This window comes from Oncorhynchus masou, chromosome 11 (genome assembly GCF_036934945.1).
Source record: "Oncorhynchus masou masou isolate Uvic2021 chromosome 11, UVic_Omas_1.1, whole genome shotgun sequence".
Taxonomy (NCBI): Eukaryota; Metazoa; Chordata; class Actinopteri; order Salmoniformes; family Salmonidae; genus Oncorhynchus; species Oncorhynchus masou.
The window spans coordinates 59,087,373-59,108,097 of NC_088222.1; the positions used below are offsets into that span (position 1 = coordinate 59,087,373).

A 20,725-nucleotide genomic window follows, 5' to 3' on the forward strand; every position below is an offset into this window, starting at 1 on the left:
TAGTCCCCAAACCCACCCTATTCATTATCAACTGGCGCATAGTCCCCAAACCCACCCTATTCATTATCAACTGGCACATAGTCCCCAAACCCACCCTATTCATTATCAACTGGTCCCCAAACCCACCCTATTCATTATCAACTGGCGCATAGTCCCCAAACCCACCCTATTCATTATCAACTGGCGCATAGTCCCCAAACCCACCCTATTCATTATCAACTGGCGCATAGTCCCCAAACCCACCCTATTCATTATCAACTATTCTATTCATTATCAACTGGCGCATAGTCCCCAAACCCACCCTATTCATTATCAACTGGCGCATAGTCCCCAAACCCACCCTATTCATTATCAACATAGTCCCCAAACCCACCCTATTCATTATCAACTGGCGCATAGTCCCCAAACCCACCCTATTCATTATCAACTGGGCATAGTCCCCAAACCCACCCTATTCATTATCAACTGGCATAGTCCCCAAACCCACCCTATTCATTATCAACATAGTCCCCAAACCCACCCTATTCATTATCAACTGGCACATAGTCCCCAAACCCACCCTATTCATTATCAACTGGCGCATAGTCCCCAAACCCACCCTATTCATTATCAACTGGCGCATAGTCCCCAAACCCACCCTATTCATTATCAACTGGCGCATAGTCCCCAAACCCACCCTATTCATTATCAACTGGCGCATAGTCCCCAAACCCACCCTATTCATTATCAACTGGCGCATAGTCCCCAAACCCACCCTATTCATTATCAACTGGCACATAGTCCCCAAACCCACCCTATTCATTATCAACTGGCATTATCATAGTCCCCAAACCCACCCTATTCATTATCAACTGGCGCATAGTCCCCAAACCCACCCTATTCATTATCAACTGGCACATAGTCCCCAAACCCACCCTATTCATTATCAACTGGCACATAGTCCCCAAACCCACCCTATTCATTATCAACTGGCACATAGTCCCCAAACCCACCCTATTCATTATCAACTGGTCCCCAAACCCACCCTATTCATTATCAACATAGTCCCCAAACCCACCCTATTCATTATCAACTGGCACATAGTCCCCAAACCCACCCTATTCATTATCAACTGGCACATAGTCCCCAAACCCACCCTATTCATTATCAACTGGCACATAGTCCCCAAACCCACCCTATTCATTATCAACTGGCCATAGTCCCCAAACCCACCCTATTCATTATCAACTGGCGCATAGTCCCCAAACCCACCCTATTCATTATCAACTGGCGCATAGTCCCCAAACCCACCCTATTCATTATCAACTGGCACATAGTCCCCAAACCCACCCTATTCATTATCAACTGGCACATAGTCCCCAAACCCACCCTATTCATTATCAACTGGCGCATAGTCCCCAAACCCACCCTATTCATTATCAACTGGCGCATAGTCCCCAAACCCACCCTATTCATTATCAACATAGTCCCCAAACCCACCCTATTCATTATCAACTGGCACATAGTCCCCAAACCCACCCTATTCATTATCAACTGGCACATAGTCCCCAAACCCACCCTATTCATTATCAACTGGCACATAGTCCCCAAACCCACCCTATTCATTATCAACTGGCACATAGTCCCCAAACCCACCCTATTCATTATCAACTGGCACATAGTCCCCAAACCCACATAGTCCCCAAATTCACCCTATTCATTATCAACTGGCACATAGTCCCCAAACCCACCCTATTCATTATCAACTGGCACATAGTCCCCAAACCCACCCTATTCACAAGCCAGGAATTCATTATCATACATAGTGGGGTGGCACATTTTTATCAAGGGTGTCCCCAAACCCGTGTCTTCAAAACTATTTCATTATCAACCCCTGGGTCAATAATTTGTAGAAGCCCCAAACCCACCCTATTCATTATCAACTTTGGCATCTTGATTTTCTCCCATTCTTCCTTTGCAGTCCCCAAACCCACCCAGTTAACAGCAATTCAGGTCTTTCCACAGATTTAAAATGGAATTCAAGTATGGGCTTTGGCTGGGCCACTCAAGGACTTTCACATTCTTTTTCTTTAGACATTCCAGCATTGCTTTTGCTCAACTTGGGGTCATTGTCCTGTTAGTCCCCCCCTCCCCCAGTCTAAGGGAATTTAAACTTTAAAGCTGGTCTTCATCAAGGATTTGCCTGTATTTGGCTCCATTCATTGCTCCTGCTAACCTTACCATTCCCCTAGTCCCTGTTGCTGAAAAGCATCCCCATAGCATGATGCTGCCACTACCATACTTCACATTAAGAATGTTGTTAGACTGGTGATGAGCTGTGCCTGGTTTTCTCCTGACTTTGCGCTTTGCACTTAGGCCAAAGAGTAAAATTTTGGTCTCATCAGACCATTGCCTTATGCTCAGTCTTTCATGTGCCTTTCTGCAAACTCCAGATGTGCTGTCATGTGCCTTTTCCTCAGGATTGGCTTTCATCTGGCCACTCTCCCACAAAGCCCAGGATGGTGACGTGCTGTAGAGACTGGTCCTTCTGGCAGGTTCTCCCATCTCAGCTAAATCGCTCAGTAGTTTTGTCAGATTGGTAATTTGGTTCTTGGTCACCTCCCTGACAAAGGTCCTTCTTGCCCAGTTGCTCAGTTTGGTTGGACGGCCAACTCTAGGAAGTCTTTTTTGCTTGTCATATCCAATTACGATCTTGTCTCATGGCTGCAACTCCCCAACGGGCTCGGGAGAGGTCGAAGGTCGAGTCATGCGTCCTCCGAAAACATGCTCCTTAACACCTGCCCGCTTAACCCGGAAGCCAGCCGCACCAATGTGTCGGAGGAAACACCATTCAATTGAAGACCGAGGTCAGTCTGCAGGTGCCCGGCCTGCCACAAGGAGTCGCTAGAATGTGATGACCAAGTAAAGTCCCCCGGCCTAACCCGGACGATGCTGGGCCAATTATGTACCGCCCTATGGGACTCCCGATCATGTCCGGTTGTGACACAGCCTGAGATCAAACCCGGGTCTGTGTTACAGCTTATTCTAAAATTAATTACATTTGTTTTTTTTCTTCCAACAATCTACACACAATACCCCATAATGATGAAGCAAAAACAGGTTTGGCACACGTGTAATTTGGGAGTTTCTCCTATTCCTCTCTCCAGCTCTGTTGGATGGGGAGCGTCGCTGTATAGCTATTTTCAGGTCTCTCCAGAGATGTTCAATCGGGTTCAATTTGGGGCTCTTGCAGGGTCACTCAAGGACATTCAGATACGTGTCCCGAAGCCACTTCTTTGTGCTTAGGGTCGTTGTCCTGTTGGAAGGGAAACCTTCGCCCCAGTCTGGTCCTGAGCACTCTGGAGAATTTCATCAAGGATCTCTCTGTACTCTTCTCGTTCATCTTTCCCTCACTCATGCCAGTCTCCCACTCCCTGCAACTGAAAAACATCCCCACAGCATGATGTTGCCATCACTATGCTTCACCGTAGGGTTGGTATTGGCCAGGTGATGAGCGGTGCCTGGTTTCCTCCAGATGTGCATTCAGACCAAAGAGTTCAATCTTGGCTGTCATGTGCCTTTTACTGAGTGGCTTCTGTCTGGCCACTCTACCATAACGGCCTGATTGGTGGAGTGCTGCAGAGATGGTTGTCCTACTGGAAGGTTCTCTCATCTCCACAGAGGAACTCTGGAGGTCTGTCAGAGTGACCATCAGATTCTTGGTCACCTCCCTGACCAAGGCCTTTCTCGGCCGGGGGGCCAGCTCTAGGAAGTCTTGGTGGTTCCAAACTTCTTCCATTTAAGAATGATGGAGGCCACTGTGTTCTTGGGGACCTTCGATGTTGCAGAAATGTTTTGGTACACTTCCCAAGATCTTAGCCTAGACGCAATCCTGTCTCTGAGCTCTATGGACAATTCATTTGACCTCATGGCTTGTTTTTTCTCTTACATACACTGTAAACTGTGGGACCTTGTATAGACAGATGTGTGCCTTTCCAAATCATGTCCAATCAATTGAATTTACCACAGGTGGACTCCAATCAATTTGTAGAAACATCTCAAGGATGATCAATGGAAACAGAATGCACCTGCTAGTTTCATAGCAAAGTGTCTGAATACTTACGTAAATAAATAAAAATATTTCTGTTTAAAAAATATCAACATTTATCATAAATGTCAGAAACTGTTTTCTCTTTGTTATTATAGGGTATTGTGTGTAGAGTGATGAGCAAAAACATTAATATAATCCATTATTGAATTAGGCTGTAAAAAATGTGGAAAAGAGAAGGGGTCTGAATACTTTCTGAATGCACTGCAAACCAATCCCATTCCCCCCCATCCCCCAGGCAGCCCTGGCGGTGTGGATCACGGTGCTGAGGTTCATGGGGGACCTGTCTGAACCCGAAGTACCACACCGCCATCAGTGACGGCTCAGAGAAGATCCCCGTCATGACCTACGAGACGCTGAGCAAGAGGACCTACAAGGGAGAGCTGCAGGAGCTCCAGACTGTGGAGGGAGAGGTGAGGGTGAGCTCCGAAGTGAAGCCTCCCATAGGTACAGATTCAGAATCAGCTTCCCCTCTCCTAAACATAGTTGAGACAGGGGATAGAATGTGGGTGGGAAGAGTGGGGGAGGGGGTAAAGGGAAGATAAATGAGGAGAGAGAGTGGGGTGGGTTGGGTAGAGAAGGGATGAGAGGGAGGACGTGAGAGAATGTGGGGTTGAGGAGTCGGGGGAGGTGTGCAAAAAGGTGTTTCTGATTTTTTTTGTTTGCCCAAATTTGAATGTTGTGAAAAGTCTGTGCCACTTCCAGCCCGTGTTTACTGTGAACACTAAGGTTGTACTCGCTTTAAGTTACATCTTTAACAGTGGTCAAGTAGACTACGGTGGCTATTTGATCATACTGCAGGCCTACCAGAGTGGCCTACCATCAGAAACAAATGGAGAAAATGCATCCCATTACATTTTAACATGGAAATAGCTGTTCTAACATTCAGCCTACAGTAGCAGCCAATGTGTGGTGGTCAATGTAGGTCTACATTCCATGAGGCCTGTATTGAACACAGGGCTTGACATTAACCTGTTTATCCACTTGTCCTTCAGACAAGGAGGTAACTGAAAATGTTGTTCTAATCAAATGTTATTTGTCACATGCACCGAATACAGGTGTAGACCCTTACCATGAAATGCTTACTTACAAGTCCTTAACCAACAATGCAGTTCAAGAAATAGAGTCCAGAAAATATTTCTTAAATAAAATCAAATAAAAAATAAGATTAAAAGTAACACAGTACAATAATGAGGCTATATATGGGGGGGTACCGGTACCGAGTCAATGTGCGGGGGTACAGGTTAGTCGAGATAATTTGTACATGTAAGTAGGGGTAGAGTGATTAGCAGTCTTATGGCTTGGTGGTAGAAGCTGTTAAGAAGCCTTTTGGACCTAGACTTGGTGCTCCGGTACCGCTTGCTGTGCGGTAGCAGAGACAACAGTATATGACTTGGGTGACTGCGATCTTTTAACATGTTTTGAGCTTTCCTCTGATACCGTCTAGTATGTAGGTCCTGGATGGCAGGAAGCTTGGCCCAAGTGATGTACTGGGCCATACGCACTACCCTCTGTAGCGCCTTACGGTCGGATGTTGAGCAGTTGCCATACCAGGCCGTGATGCAACAGGTCAGGATGCTCTCAATGGTTCCATTGTAGAACTTTTTGAGGACATGGGGACCCATGCCAAATCTTTTCAGTCTGCTGAGGGGGAAACAGTGTTGTCGTGCCCTCTTCACGACTGTGTTGGTGTGTTTGGACCATGATAGTTTGTTGGTGATGTGGACACCAAGGCACTTTGAAACTCTCGACCCGCTCTGCTGTTGGGTTATTTGATGCAAGAAACCACTTTGCAAAATAAAATCCATTATTATTCCCATACCAATATTACAGAGAATCAGACAAATTATGCTACTCTCTGCCTATTGGCTACTTAGCTTATTCAAGTCACCTTTAAGAAAAAAAAATATCTATACCTGACTTTTCAAAGATGTCTAGAAATGTACACATTTTGTGCTCTTGTAGGAAGCACCCCTATTTCTGACTACAAATGATCTATAACTGGGCTAATAACTCACTAACTAACAAAGTATATGAACAAAATCTGCATATTGGCCTACTGCAGCTCTGATTGTTTATGCCGTACTTTTCTGTATAGAGTACTGTTCTGTATGAGTAGTGCGTATATGCAATAGAATCCTACTCCGATGCTTTCTGCCTACAACAAATCTACAGTAGTTTGTTTTGTTTCTGTATGTTGCATTGAAAGTGGTTAATATTGCGTTAATTTGATCACAATTGCCACAGTAGAGGGAAAACCAAAGCGCAGCGTACTTTGATTGATACTATTGTAAAGTGGCTGTTCCACTGGATGTCAGTGAAGGTGAATTCAACAGAGACAATTTGTAAGTCGCATAGAAATCTGGATAAGCCCACCCAACTCACGCCCGTCATACTAAATAAAGACAAAACTTAAATGTAAATGTAAATGTATAGTCTTAACAGGGAAAACTCTAGAACAGTGGTCACAAACCTTTTGAGTCAAAATCACTTTGAGTCAAAGTACAAGTCGAGATCTACCACTCAGATTTTTTTTAACATGACTTTAAAAACACACGCCAAATGCAGCATTAACCAATTAAAAACAGTACTGTAGTAATTATGTTTTGTAAAGTAGGCTATAGGCCCAAATCATTATTACCACATATTGGCTTTGCTTGAATTGCCCTGCCAATAAATTGTTGTTCAGGATAAAAAAAAATATATTTCCAAATTTGAGGTAGTCTATATGATCACACAGGTAATAGATCAGTTGTTGTATTACTTGTGAAGAGTTGCACCCGTCATTCAGGTCAGGTGGGGCTAAGCCTTACCTGTTTTGATCCCTACATTTTTAGCAAAAATAATTATAAAAAAGTTTTGCATGTCACATATCAGTTGGCAAACAATGTATAAATAAATAATAGATATAATGTATCATTGAGTTAATAAAGCAGCATACAAACATGGTCTCTTTTTTTGTTTTCTTGAGAAAGGCAGCTCCAAAATGCAGGTGTTTCAGCCTAGCTCAGTGCTTTCTGTGGTGGTTGGGCAAGCCAGCAGAAAATACGGAGCCTTGCGCCGTGATTCGCTCAGTGTTCTGTCACTCATGGGGACACTATGTCACTGCCAAGTCTAAGGGTAGAGCTCTAAAATTAGAGCCCCTTGGGTGCTGCCATAGTTACAGTAGAAGTGCCCATCCAAGAAAGCTCAAGGTCATTAGACACAGATGAAATTACATCAAATCACGCTATATGTACAGTATTTTTGATTGGACTGATCATGCCACTGTCATACTTTCAAAATCTGAGCTAGCAGTCATCATAATGAATCAAGTCGACAATCTACTGGAAAATCCTTTTTTTAATTTTTAAAAATTTTTTTTAATAATATTTTTTTCTGTATATATTAGCTCTTGATCCACCTCTATGCAGATGACACCATTCTGTATACATTTGGCCTTTCTTTGGACACTGTGTTAACAAACCTCCAAACGAGCTTCAACGCCATACAGCGCTCCTTCCGTGGCCTCCAACTGCTTTTAAATGCTAGTAAACAATTGAATCTCTCTCGAAGTTCTTGATGATCCGATAAATGGTTGATTTAGGTGCAATCTTACTGGCAGCAATATCCTTTTTATTTTTTATTTTTTTTATTTCACCTTTATTTAACCAGGTAGGCTAGTTGAGAACAAGTTCTCATTTGCAACTGCGACCTGGCCAAGATAAAACAAAGCAGTGTGAACAGACAACACAGAGTTACACATGGAGTAAACAATTAACAAGTCAATAACACAGTAGAAAAAAAGAGTCTATATACATTGTGTGCAAAAGGCATGAGGAGGTAGGCGAATAATTACAATTTTGCAGATTAACACTGGAGTGAAATGATCAGATGGTCATGTACAGGTAGAGATATTGGTGTGCAAAAAAGCAGAAAAGTAAATAAATATAAACAGTATGGGGATGAGGTAGGTAAAATTGGGCGGGCTATTTACCGATAGACTATGTACAGCTGCAGCAATCGGTTAGCTGCTCAGATAGCAGATGTTTGAAGTTGGTGAGGGAGATAAAGGTCTCCAACTTCAGCGATTTTTGCAATTCGTTCCAGTCACAGGCAGCAGAGAACTGGAACGAAAGGCGGCCAAATGAGGTGTTGGCTTTAGGGATGACCAGTGAGATACACCTGCTGGAGCGTGTGCTACGGGTGGGTGTTGCCATCGTGACCAGTGAACTGAGATAAGGCGGAGCTTTACCTAGCATGGACTTGTAGATGACCTGGAGCCAGTGGGTCTGGCGTCGAATATGTATATGTATGTACAGCCAATATGTAGGGCCAGCCGACTAGAGCATACAGGTCGCAGTGGTTGGTGGTATAAGGTGCTTTAGTAACAAAACGGATGGCACTGTGATAAACTGCATCCAGTTTGCTGTGTAGAGTGTTGGAAGCTATTTTGTAGATGACATCGCCGAAGTCGAGGATCGGTAGGATAGTCAGTTTTACTAGGGTAAGTTTGGCGGCGTGAGTGAAGGAGGCTTTGTTGCGGAATCGAAAGCCGACTCTAGATGTTATTTTAGATTGGAGATGTTTGACATGAGTCTGGGATGAGAGTTTGCAGTCTAGCCAGACAGGTACTTATAGATGTCCACATATTCTAGGTCGGAACCATCCAGGGTGGTGATGCTAGTCGGGCATGCGGGTGCAGGCAGCGAACGGTTGAAAAGCATGCATTTGGTTTTACTAGCGTTTAAGAGCAGTTGGAGGCCACGGAAGGAGTGCTTGTATGGCATTGAAGCTCGTTTGGAGGTTAGATAGCACAGTGTCCAAGGACGGGCCGGAAGTATACAGAATGGTGTCGTCTGCGTAGAGGTGGATCAGGGAATCGCCCGCAGCAAGAGCAACATCATTGATATATACAGAGAAAAGAGTCGGCCCGAGAATTGAACCCTGTGGCACCCCCATAGAGACAGCCAGAGGACCGGACAGCAGACCCTCCGATTTGACACACTAAACTCTGTCTGCAAAGTAGTTGGTGAACCAGGCAAGGCAGTCATCAGACAAACCGAGGCTACTGAGTCTGCCGATAAGAATATGGTGATTGACAGTCGAAAGCCTTGGCAAGGTCGATGAAGACAGCTGCACAGTACTGTCTTTTATCGATGGCGGTTATGATATCGTTTAGTACCTTGAGCGTGGCTGAGGTGCACCCGTGACCGGCTCGGAAACCAGATTGCACAGCGGAGAAGGTACGGTGGGATTTGAGATGGTCAGTGACCTGTTTGTTGACTTGGCTTTCGAAGACCTTAGATAGGCAGGGCATGATGGATATAGGTCTGTAACAATTTGGGTCCAGGGTGTCTCCCCCTTTGAAGAGGGGGATGACTGCGGCAGCTTTCCAATCCTTGGGGATCTCAGACGATATGAAAGAGAGGTTGAACAGGCTGGTAATAGGGGTTGCGACAATAGCGGCGGATAGTTTCAGAAATAGAGGGTCCAGATTGTCAAGCCCAGCTGATTTGTACGGGTCCAGGTTTTGCAGCTCTTTCAGAACATCTGCAATCTGGATTTGGGTAAAGGAGAACCTGGAGAGGCTTGGGCGAGTAGCTGCGGGGGGGGCGGAGCTGTTGGCTGAGGTTGGAGTAGCCAGGTGGAATGCCGTTGAGAAATGCTTGTTGAAGTTTTCGATAATCATGGATTAGCCTCAGTGCAGTGGGCAGCTGGGAGGAGGTGCTCTTGTTCTCCATGGACTTCACAATGTCCCAGAACCTTTTGGAGTTAGAGCTACAGGATGCAAATTTCTGCCTGAAGAAGCTGGCCTTTGCTTTCCTGACTGACTGCGTGTGTTGGTTCCTGACTTCCCTGAACAGTTGCATATTGCGGGGACTATTCGATGCTATTGCAGTCCGCCACAGAATGTTTTTGTGCTGGTCGAGGGCAGTCAGGTCTGGAGTGAACCAAGGGCTATATCTGTTCTTAGTTCTGCATTTTTTGAACGGAGCATGCTTATCTAAAATGGTGAGGAAGTTACTTTTAAAGAATGACCAAGCATCCTCAACTGATGGGATGAGGTCAATGTCCTTCCAGGATACCCGGACCAGGTCGATTAGAAAGAAGTGTTTTAGGAAGCGTTTGACAGTGATGAGGGGTGGTCGTTTGACTGCGGGTCCGTAGCGGATACAGGCAATGAGGCAGTGATCGCTGAGATCCTGGTTGAAGACAGCGGAGGTGTATTTGGAGGGCCAGTTGGTCAGGATGACGTCTATGAGGGTGCCCTTGTTTACAGATTTAGGGTTGTACCTGGTGGGTTCCTTGATGATTTGTGTGAGATTGAGGGCATCTAGCTTAGATTGTAGGACTGCCGGGGTGTTAAGCATATCCCAGTTTAGGTCACCTGAAGCTAGATGGGGGGCAATCAATTCACAGATGGTGTCCAGGGCACAGCTGGGAACTGAGGGGGGTCGGTAGCAGGCGGCAACAGTGAGAGACTTATTTCTGGAGAGAGTAATTTCTAAAATTAGTAGTTCGAACTGTTTGGGTATGGACCTGGAAAGTATGACATTACTTTGCAGGCTATCTCTGCAGTAGACTGCAACTCCTCCCCCTTTGACAGTTCTATCTTGACGGAAAATGTTATAGTTGGGTATGGAAATCTCTGAATTTTTGGTGGCCTTCCTGAGCCAGGATTCAGACACGGCAAGGACATCAGGGTTAGCAGAGTGTGCTAAAGCAGTGAGTAAAACAAACTTAGGGAGGAGGCTTCTAATGTTGACATGCATGAAAGCAAGGCTTTTTCAATCACAGAATTCAACAAATGAGGGTGCCTGGGGACATGAAGGGCCTGGATTTACCTCCACATCACCCGCGGAACAGAGGAGTAGTATGAGGGTGCGGCTAAAGGCTATCAAAACTGGTCGCCTAGAGCTTTGGGGACAAAGAATAAAAGGAGCAGATTTCTGGGCATGGTAGAATATATTCAGGGCATAATACCCAGACAGGGGTATGGTGGGGTGCGGGTACAGCGGAGGTAAGCCCAGGCACTGGGTGATGATAAGAGAGGTTGGACATGCTGGTTGTAATGGGTGAGGTCACCGCATATGTGGGAGGTGGGACAAAGGAGGTATCAGGGGTATGAAGAGTGGAACTAGGGGCTGTGATAACAATGATAACTAACCTGAACAACAGTATACAAGGCATATTGACATTTGAGAGAGACATACAGCGAGGCATACAGTGATCACAGGTGTTGATTGGGAGAGCTAGTTAAACCAGTAGGTGAGACAACAACAGCTAATCAGCTAGCACAACAACAGCAGGTAAAATGGTGTTGACTAGGCAGGGAGGGTCGAATTAACTACACACAGAGCCTGAGTGCGGCCGACAGATAAAACATAAACAAACAGAATGGAGTACCGTGATGAATGGACAGTCCAGCAGGCATCAGCTATGTAGCCAAGTGATCACGGTGTCCAGGGGGCAGCGGTGGATGGGACAGGGAAGCTAGACTGGTGAGTATTATCCAGGTAAAAAAAAAACTGGCTGGTAAAAGCCGCTAGCAGTGGCTAACAATGACTAAATAGCTTGTAGCTAGTTAGCTGGTTGGCTTCTGGAGGTTCTTGAATGTGTTCTAAAAATGTAAAATAATAGCGATTCCGTATCACATTGGGTGAGGCAGGTTACCGGAAGGTATAATCAAATTAAAAATCGGAAAGAGATTGAAAGTAAATATGGGTCCAGTGAGTGGATGGGCTGGCTGGGGAAGCGGCGATTCAGACAGTTAGTAGGCCTGTGCTAACAAGCTAACAGTAGGCCGGGGCTAAACAAGCTAGCAGTTAGCAGGCCGAATTAGCAAGCAAGCAGATAGCAAGGGCTAGAAAGTTAGCCTTTGGGGGACGTCACGATGGGGGTTGAGTCTGTTTATGCCTCTTCATGCGGTGACATCGATAGACCGGTCGTGGGTCCGGATATTGTAGCCCAGGAGTATGCTTCGGTGGTAGCACAGGAGTTCTGGCCAGGCTAGCTTCCAGCTAAGTGGGTGGAAACGCTAGCCAGGAGTAGTCATCCGGGGTTGCGGTTAGCTAGTTAGCTAGTTGTTAAGATCCAGATGAAAAAAGTTCCGTTTGCGGTGGGAATCCGGGGATAAAAATAATAGGTCCGTTATGCTCTGGTTAGAGTCGCGTTGTTCAAACTGGCGAGAGCTTTCCGAGCTAAAGGCTAGCTGATGACCGCTAGCAATGGTTTGCTGACTGATAGCTGGTAGTTAGCTGGCTAGCTTCAGTTGAGGGGTATCCTGAACCGAAGTAAATATAAATACTTTAGAAAAAAAGCAGATCCACGCGCTACATAGGGTGAGGCGGGTTGCAGGAGAGTATTTAGATGTTGAGGTTTAGAAAAATGTTTTAAAAGATATGCAAAGAAAAATATGTTTAAAAAAACTAACAAATATATACCAGGGACACGACACAACGTCTGACTGCTACGCCATCTTGGAAGGGCCTGTGAAGCCCTTTTTGTGCAATGATGACGGCACGTGTTTCGATGCAGGTAACCATGATTGACAGAGGAAGAACAATGATTCCAAGCACCACCCTCCTTTTGAAGCTTCCAGCCTGTTATTCGAACTCAATTAGCATGACAAAGTGATCTCTCTTGTCCTCGTCAACATTCACACCTGTGTTAACGAGAGAATCACTGACATGTCAGCTGGTCCTTTTGTGGCAGGGCTGGAATGCAGTGGAAATGTTTTTGGGGGATTCAGTTCATTTGCATGACAAAGAGGGACTTTGCAATTCACTCATCATAACATTCTGGAGTATATGCAAATTGCCATCATGCAAACTGTGGCAGTAGACTTTGTGAAAAATTAATATTTGTGTCATTCTCAACTTTTGGCCACGACTGTACAGGCAGTACCAGAATAATGTATATGAGGTAGATATGTACTGTTCATGAAGGCAGGGTAAAGTGACTATGCATTAGGATAGAAAATAAGAGTAAAATAAAGAACAGAGTAGCAGCAGCAAATGATGAGTGAAAGTGCGTGTGCGTGTGCTTGTGTGTAATGTGTAGATACTGTATGTGTGTTTGTTCTTTGGTATGTGTGTATGTGAATGTGTGTGGGTTTTGTGTGGGAGTGTCAATGTAATGTGCGTGAGTGAGTGTGTATATAGTCTAGTGAGTGTGTGTAGAGTCAGTGCAAGATAGTTTGGGTTCCATTAATTGACTATTTAGCAGCCTGGCTATTTCACAGTCTTATGGCTAGGGAGTAGAAGCTGTCTTGGAGCCTATTGGTCCGAGAGTCAATGTTCCGGTACAGTGAACAGTCTATGGCTTGGGTGGAGTCTGGAGTCTTTGGCAATGTCTTGGGCTTTCCTACTGTACGACATCGCCTGATATAGAGGTACTGGATGGCAGGGAGCTCGGCCCCCGTGATGTACTAGGCTGTCCCCAACACCATCTGTAGCGCTTTGCGGTAAAGGGTGATGCATTTGCCATACCAAGCGGTGATGCAGCCAGTCCAGATTCTCAACGGTGCAGCTGTAAAAAATTCTAAATCTTTTCAACCTCTTGGGGGGCGGGGTGAGTGCTGCCGTGCCCTCTTCATGACTGTGTTTGTGTGTGTGGAACATGTTAAGGCCTTAGTGATGTGGACGCCAAGGAACTTGAAGATCTCGACACGCTCCACAACAGCATCGACGTGGATGTGCTCGCCCCTCTTTTTTGTTGTCCTGGCACCACACTGCTAAGTCTCTGACCTCCTACCTGTAGGCTGACTCTTCGTTGATCAGGCCTATCACCGCCGTGTCATCAGCAAACTTGATGACGGTGTTGAAGCTGTGTGCTGCCACGCAGTTGTGGGTGAACAAAGAGTACAGGAAGGGACTAAGCACACATCCCTGAGAAGCCCCTGTGTTGAGGGTCCATATAGTTGTTCAACAATCTCGTGCAGATTACCATGATCCTGATTATATCTGACTAGCTTCTACTTGGGCTGTCAACCATCAAACCTGATACTTGTGTGTTGTTGGTAAGTAGCTACGTTTTATTTATATCTCGCTGCTCTTAGCAATGAGGGTGTATTTACAGTGGCTTGCAAAAGTATTCACCCCCTTGGCATTTTTCCTATTTTGTTGCCTTACAACCTGGAATTAAAATGGATTTTTTGGGGGTTTGTATCATTTGATTAACACAACATGCCTACCACTTTAAAGATGCAAAATATTTTTGGGGTGTGAAACAAACAAGAAACGGAACACTTGAGGTTGCATAGCTAATCACGCCCCGCCAAAGGCAATACTTTGTAGAGACACCTTTTGCAGCAATTACAGCTGAAAGTCTCTTGGGGTATGTCTCTATAAGCTTGGCACATCTACACACTGGGATTTCTGCCCATTCAAGGCAAAACTGCTCCAGTTCCTTCAAGTTGGATGAGTTCCGCTGGTTTACAGCAATCGTCAAGTCATACCACAGATTTGGTCTGGGCTTTGACTAAGCCATTCCAAGACATTTAAATGTTTTCCCTTAAACCACTTGAGTGTTGCTTTAGCAGTATGCTTAGGGCCGTCGTCCTGCTGGAAGGTGAACCTCCGTCAGAGTCTCAAATCTCTGGAAGACTGAAACAGGTTTCCCTCAAGAATTTCCCTGTATTTAGCGCCATCCGTCATTGCTTCAATTCTAACCAGTTTCCCAGTCCCTGCCGATGGAAAAACACCCTCACAGCATGATGCTGCCACCATCATGCTTCAATGTGGGGATGGTGTTCTTGGGGTGATGAGAGGTGTTGGGTTTGCGCCAGACATAGCGTTTTCCTTGATCGCCAAAAAGCTCAATTTTAGTCTCATCTGACCAGAGTACCTTCTTCCATATGTTTGGGCAGTCTCCCACATGCCTTTTGGCAAACACCAAACGTGTTTGCTTATTTCTTTCTTTCAGCAATGGCTTTTTTTAGAGTTCATATAAGGAAATCAGTCAATTGAAATGAATGAATTAGGCCTTAGTCTATGGGTTTCACATGACTGGGCAGGGTGCAGCCATGGGTGGACGCCAATCAGACAGAAATACTCCTGTGTAATGATCATGCTGTTTAATCAGCGTCTTGATATGCCACATCTGTCAGGTGGCTGGATTATCTTGGCAAATGAGAAATGCTCACTAATAGGGATGTAAGCAAATTTATGCACAACATTTTGAGAGAAATAAGCTTTTTGTGTGTATGGAACATTTCTGGGATCTTTTATTTCAGCTCATGAAACATGGGATCAACACTTTACATGTTGCGCTTATATTTACATTACGTGTATATTTACATTATGTGATGAAACGTTGAAACTAAGTTGCAAGCTACTTTTGTAGCAAGGTGCTGTAGAATGAGTTACTTATGAAACACATTCCAGGCTCTTGCTATCTTGCCATAACTGATTTGGCAGAGAAATATCAGCTAGATATGATAGCCAGCTGCAGCTATCAACAAGCTATGCTAGCAAGCAGCTGTCAGTTTGGCTAAACACAATGTCAGGCTTTAGCCTACACATAGAACTAAATTCGCTGACCATCTTGAGATGGTGTGTCAGTCAGGAGGGGAGAAGTCCTCAACTTCAAATCTTTGTTCCAGGACCCACATCAAACCCCACCCCCAAGACGACTCTTGTTTGCCTTCAGTCATTGGCCGCTAGTATTTCATAATGAGTATTGAGGAGATGAGAAGGAGGACGTTGGTAGAATGGATGGATTGTTTTGTGTATGTCATCCAGGACACAGACAGACTTACAGACAACATAAAGCTCAACTACGCCCCTCTCTCTCCCTCTTACAGAACAGCTTGAATGAAGGTGGTGGTGAGCAAAAGAAGAACAGTGTGAGACACAAGCTGGTCTCTCTCACACAGAAGAGGAAGTCCAAGATCACTGAGGAGGTTTGTGTCTCATTATAGCCTTCATAATAATAATAGTAAAAAAACATAATAACGATAGTATATGCCAGTTAGCATTACCGTGCTCTTACCAACTGAGCCACACAATCCCAGAAATAGTGGGTTGGTACTCTGATTTGTTATGGGGGTGTTCAGCATCTGTGGGTACCCCTGTAATCCAAACCCCCCCATTGCCAACTCAGCATTTACCAATACCAATGTTCCCTGTTGGCACCGCCTCCTCTTCTCTCCTATAGGTGACCCAGCGTTTGATGGACGGTGATTTCAGCCTACAGGGAAACAGCATGTTGGAGGACCGGCCCACCTCCAACCTGGAGAAGCTTCACTTCATCATCGGCAACGGCATCCTAAGGCCCGTCCTCAGGTGATCTACTTATTTGACTTATTCTACGAATTACTCAGAAATACTTTTTCTCTGCATTCTTAATCTGTTCTTTCCATGCCTCCCCTCCTTCATTGATGATCGGAGCTTCCACCATAGTGCTCGGATGTTGGTCACCACCTTAAGTGCAACCTCGAAAAAATGGAGCTGCTCTTCTTCCCGGGGAAGGCCTGCCCGATCTAAGACCTTTCCATCACAGTTGATAACTTCACGGTGCCCCTTGGCGTGACCCTGGACAACACCCTGTCGTTCTCTGCATACATCAAAGCAGATACTCGCTCCTGCAGGTTCATGCGCTACAACATCCGTAAAGTACAACCTTTCCTCACAGAGGAAGCGGCCAGGTCCTAATCCACGCACTTGTCATCTCCCATCTAGACTAATGCAACTCTCTGTTGACTCCCTGCTTGTGCCATAAAACCGCTGCAACTTAGCCAGAATGCCGCATCCCACCTGTTTAACCCATGTCACCTGGCTCCTTCCCACACTCCACTGGCTTCGATTCGAAGCTCGCATCATCTTCAAGACCCTGGTGCTTGCCTACGGACCAACAAGAGAACTGCCCCTCCCTACCTTCAGGCTATGCTCAAACCCTACACCCCAACCCGAACACTCCGTTCTGCCACCTCTGGTCACTTGGCCCTCCCACCGCTACAGGAAGGCAGCTCCCACTCAGCCCAGTCAAAGCTCTTCTCTGTTCTGGTACCCCAATGTTCAGGACAGCGTCAGGACAGTGGAGTCCCTGCCCATCTTCCGAAAATGTCTGAAACACTACCCCTTCAAAGAGTACACTATCTTAAATGTCTGAAACACTACCTCTTTAAAGAGTACACTATCTTAAATGACTGAAACACTACCCCTTCAAAGAGTACACTATCTTAAATGTCTGAAACACTACCTCTTTAAAGAGTACACTATCTTAAATGACTGAAACACTACCCCTTCAAAGAGTACACTATCTTAAATGTCTGAAACACTACCTCTTTAAAGAGTACACTATCTTAAATGTCTGAAACACTACCTCTTTAAAGAGTACACTATCTTAAATGTCTGAAACACTACCTCTTTAAAGAGTACACTATCTTAAATGACTGAAACACTACCTCTTTAAAGAGTACACTATCTTAAATGTCTGAAACACTACCTCTTTAAAGAGTACACTATCTTAAATAACTCCCACTGAGTTTTTTGCTAGTATCACAGACTTAGCTGATAAATACTTTGTTGAGGGAAAATGTACTACAATTGTCATATGTTATTGTCTCACCTAGCTACAGTATTTTAAGATGAATGCATTAATTGATAGTCGCTCTGGATAAGAGCATCCGCTAAATTACGTAAATGTAATTGTTTGCACCTGTCACAAAGAAATGATTAAGTAATATATTGGACGTGTATTCTAAGTGGTATGCTAGTTTGAATATGGGGACCCCTAACCATCACGTTATTGGCTGGCTGCTGTGTCTATTACCAGGGATGAGATCTACTGTCAGATCTGTCAGCAGCTGACCCAGAACCCATCTAAGAGTAGCCATGCACGTGGCTGGATCCTGCTTTCTCTCTGCGCTGGCTGCTTCGCTCCCTCTGAGAAGTTTGTCAAAGTAAGACCCTCGTGTTTTTGATAACACACACACACAGAGGATATACACATGTATGCATATATGGGTGCGAACACACACACACATACACCTCTCGTTTGTCTTGGTCTACTCCTGAGGAATTGAAAGTGGATCCACTGAATGTGCCCTAGGATGTCTCATTGGTCTTTAACCCCTGAGACCCCCCCCCCTTCTCCCTCTGTCAGTATTTGCGTACGTTCATGATCAGTGGTCCGCCAGGCTACGCTCCATACTGCGAGGAGAGGTTGAGGAGGACCTTTGTGAACTGCACCAGGACCCAGCCACCATCTTGGCTCGAGCTGCAGGTACGCACAGATCTAAGATCAGTTCTGAACCGTGTTATTAGGTGGAATATACTAAATTGAGATCAGTGTCCAATTGTCAAACTAAAAATACAGATACCTTAATATAAATTTACTCAAGTAAAAGTGAACGTTAGCCAGTAAAATACTACTTGAGTAAAAAAGTATTTGGTTTTCAAAAGTAAATGTTATTGCTAAAATATACTTAAGTATCCAAAGTAGAAGTATAAATCATTTCAAATATTAAGCAAACCAGACGGCTTGATGTTCTTGTTTACGGATAGCCAGGAGCACACTCCCAACACTCAGACATCATTTACAAACAAAGCATTTGTGTTTATTGAGTCCTCCAGATCAGATGCAGTAAGGATGACCAGGGATTTTCTCTTTAAGTTCTTGAATTAGACCATTATCCTGTCCTGCTAAGCATTCAAAATGTAATGAGTACTTTTGGGTGTCAGGGAAATGTATGGAGTAGAAAGTACATTGTTTGCTTTAGGAATGTAGTGGAGTAAAAGTAAAAGTAATCAAAAATATAAATAGTAAAGCACAGATACCCCCAAAAAATACTTAATTAGTACGCTCAAGTATTTTTACTTAAGTACTTTACACCACTGCAAATAAATTGCCACCCTTGCACTTAAATGATTTCCTATTTCCTCAAAAATGTGTTGAAATTTAAATTCAACTTTTGGTCACCACACCTTGTTATGGGATTTTCTGCATTGCAAAACCAATACAATTTTTGTTAATTAAGTATATCATTTTATGTTTAGAAAATAAAGACAAATGGCATAGATCAAATTATTTGCACCCCGGAGCTAGGACTTGGTTGCACAGCCTTACAATTTTTCTATGCCGTTTGTCTTTATTTTCTACATGAAAATTGTAAACTTAAGTTAACAAGTATATAATTGGTTCTGCAATGTTGAAAAGTGACGCAGCATTTTAAGGCACTGCATCTCAGTGCTAGAGCCGTCACTACAGACACCCTGGTTTGAATCCAGGCTGTATCACAACCAGCCGTGTTTGGGAGTCCCATAGGGCGGCACATAATTGGCTCAGCGTCGTCCGGGTTTGGCCGGTGTAGGCCATCATTGTAAATAACAATTTGTTCTTAACTGACTTGCCTAGTTAAAAAAAGGTTAAATTCAATAAAACATATCAATTTAAACCAAATTATTTAAGAAAAGTGGCAAGGGTGCCCATATTTTTACTATCTGGTTTTAGACATGCAAGCGTAGCCTGGAGTAATTTTTTTATAAAACATAATCACCCCCCCAGGCCACTAAGTCGAAGAAACCCATCATGTTGCCAGTGACCTTCATGGATGAGACCTGACTGAGTCAGCCACCACAGCCAACGAGCTGTGTAATTCCCTGGCCGACAAGATCAGCCTCCAAGACCGCTTCGGTTTCTCCCTCTTCATCGCCCTGTTTGACAAGGTACTGGACCTTCATCTGAGCGAGAGACTTGTGTAGATGTGCACACACACGCATGTATACAAGCAGGGACACACTCACTCTTGCTTACTCAATAACTCACTCAAGCTTACGGTCTCACAAACTTGTTTGAGAAGCTATCGAGTCCACGTTTATTAACAATGTTGAATGTCCATTCTTCCCCCTCTCCCCCCAGGTATCCTCATTGGGCAGCGGCAGCGACCATGTGATGGATGCCGTGTCGCAGTGCCAAGGAGCAGGGTGCCCAGGAGAGGAATGCTCCCTGGCGCCTTTTCTTCAGGAAGGAGATCTTCACGCCCTGGCACAATCCTGGCGACGACAGTGTGGCCACCAACCTCATGTACCAGCAGACTGTCCGGGGAGTCAAGTTCGGCGAGTACCGCTGCGAGAGGGTGAGTGGGGAATGAGGGCAGAGGGATGAAGGCATGTATGAGGAGAGAGGTTAGAGGTGAGAGATTTGGGGAATTGCTCTTTGATTGTGTCTTTTTCACTCTTCCTTGCTCTTTTACAGGTTGATGAATGATGTGAGATGGCGTTTTTATGTTGAATTTAGTTCATGCTGATGTTCATTCATCTAAAGTGTTGGTCCCATGTTTCATGAGCTGAAATAAAAGATCCCAGCAATGTTCCATATGCACAAAAAGCTTAATTCTGTATACAAATTTGTTTTCATCAATTTTAGTGAGCATTTCTCATTTGCCAAGATAATCCATCCACCTGAGGTGTGGCATATTAAGAAGCTGATTAAACAGCAGGATCATTACATAGGTGCACCTTGTGCTGGGAACAATACAAGGCCATACTAAAATGTGCAGTTTTGTAACACAACACACTACCACAGTGCTCGTCATCCTCACCAGGGTCTTGACCCGATTGCAGTTTGGCGTCGTAACCGACTTCAGGGGGCAAATGCTCACCTTCGATGGCCACTGGCGTACGCTGGAGAAGTGTGCTCTTCACGGATGAA

The 20,725-nt window shown here is 44.8% G+C and overlaps 1 pseudogene; it reads left to right on the forward strand.

Annotated features, from left to right (window-relative positions):
* Nucleotides 1–20,725, forward strand: part of LOC135547892 (unconventional myosin-VIIa-like) — a 56,645-nt pseudogene that overhangs the window by 1,538 nt on the left and 34,382 nt on the right.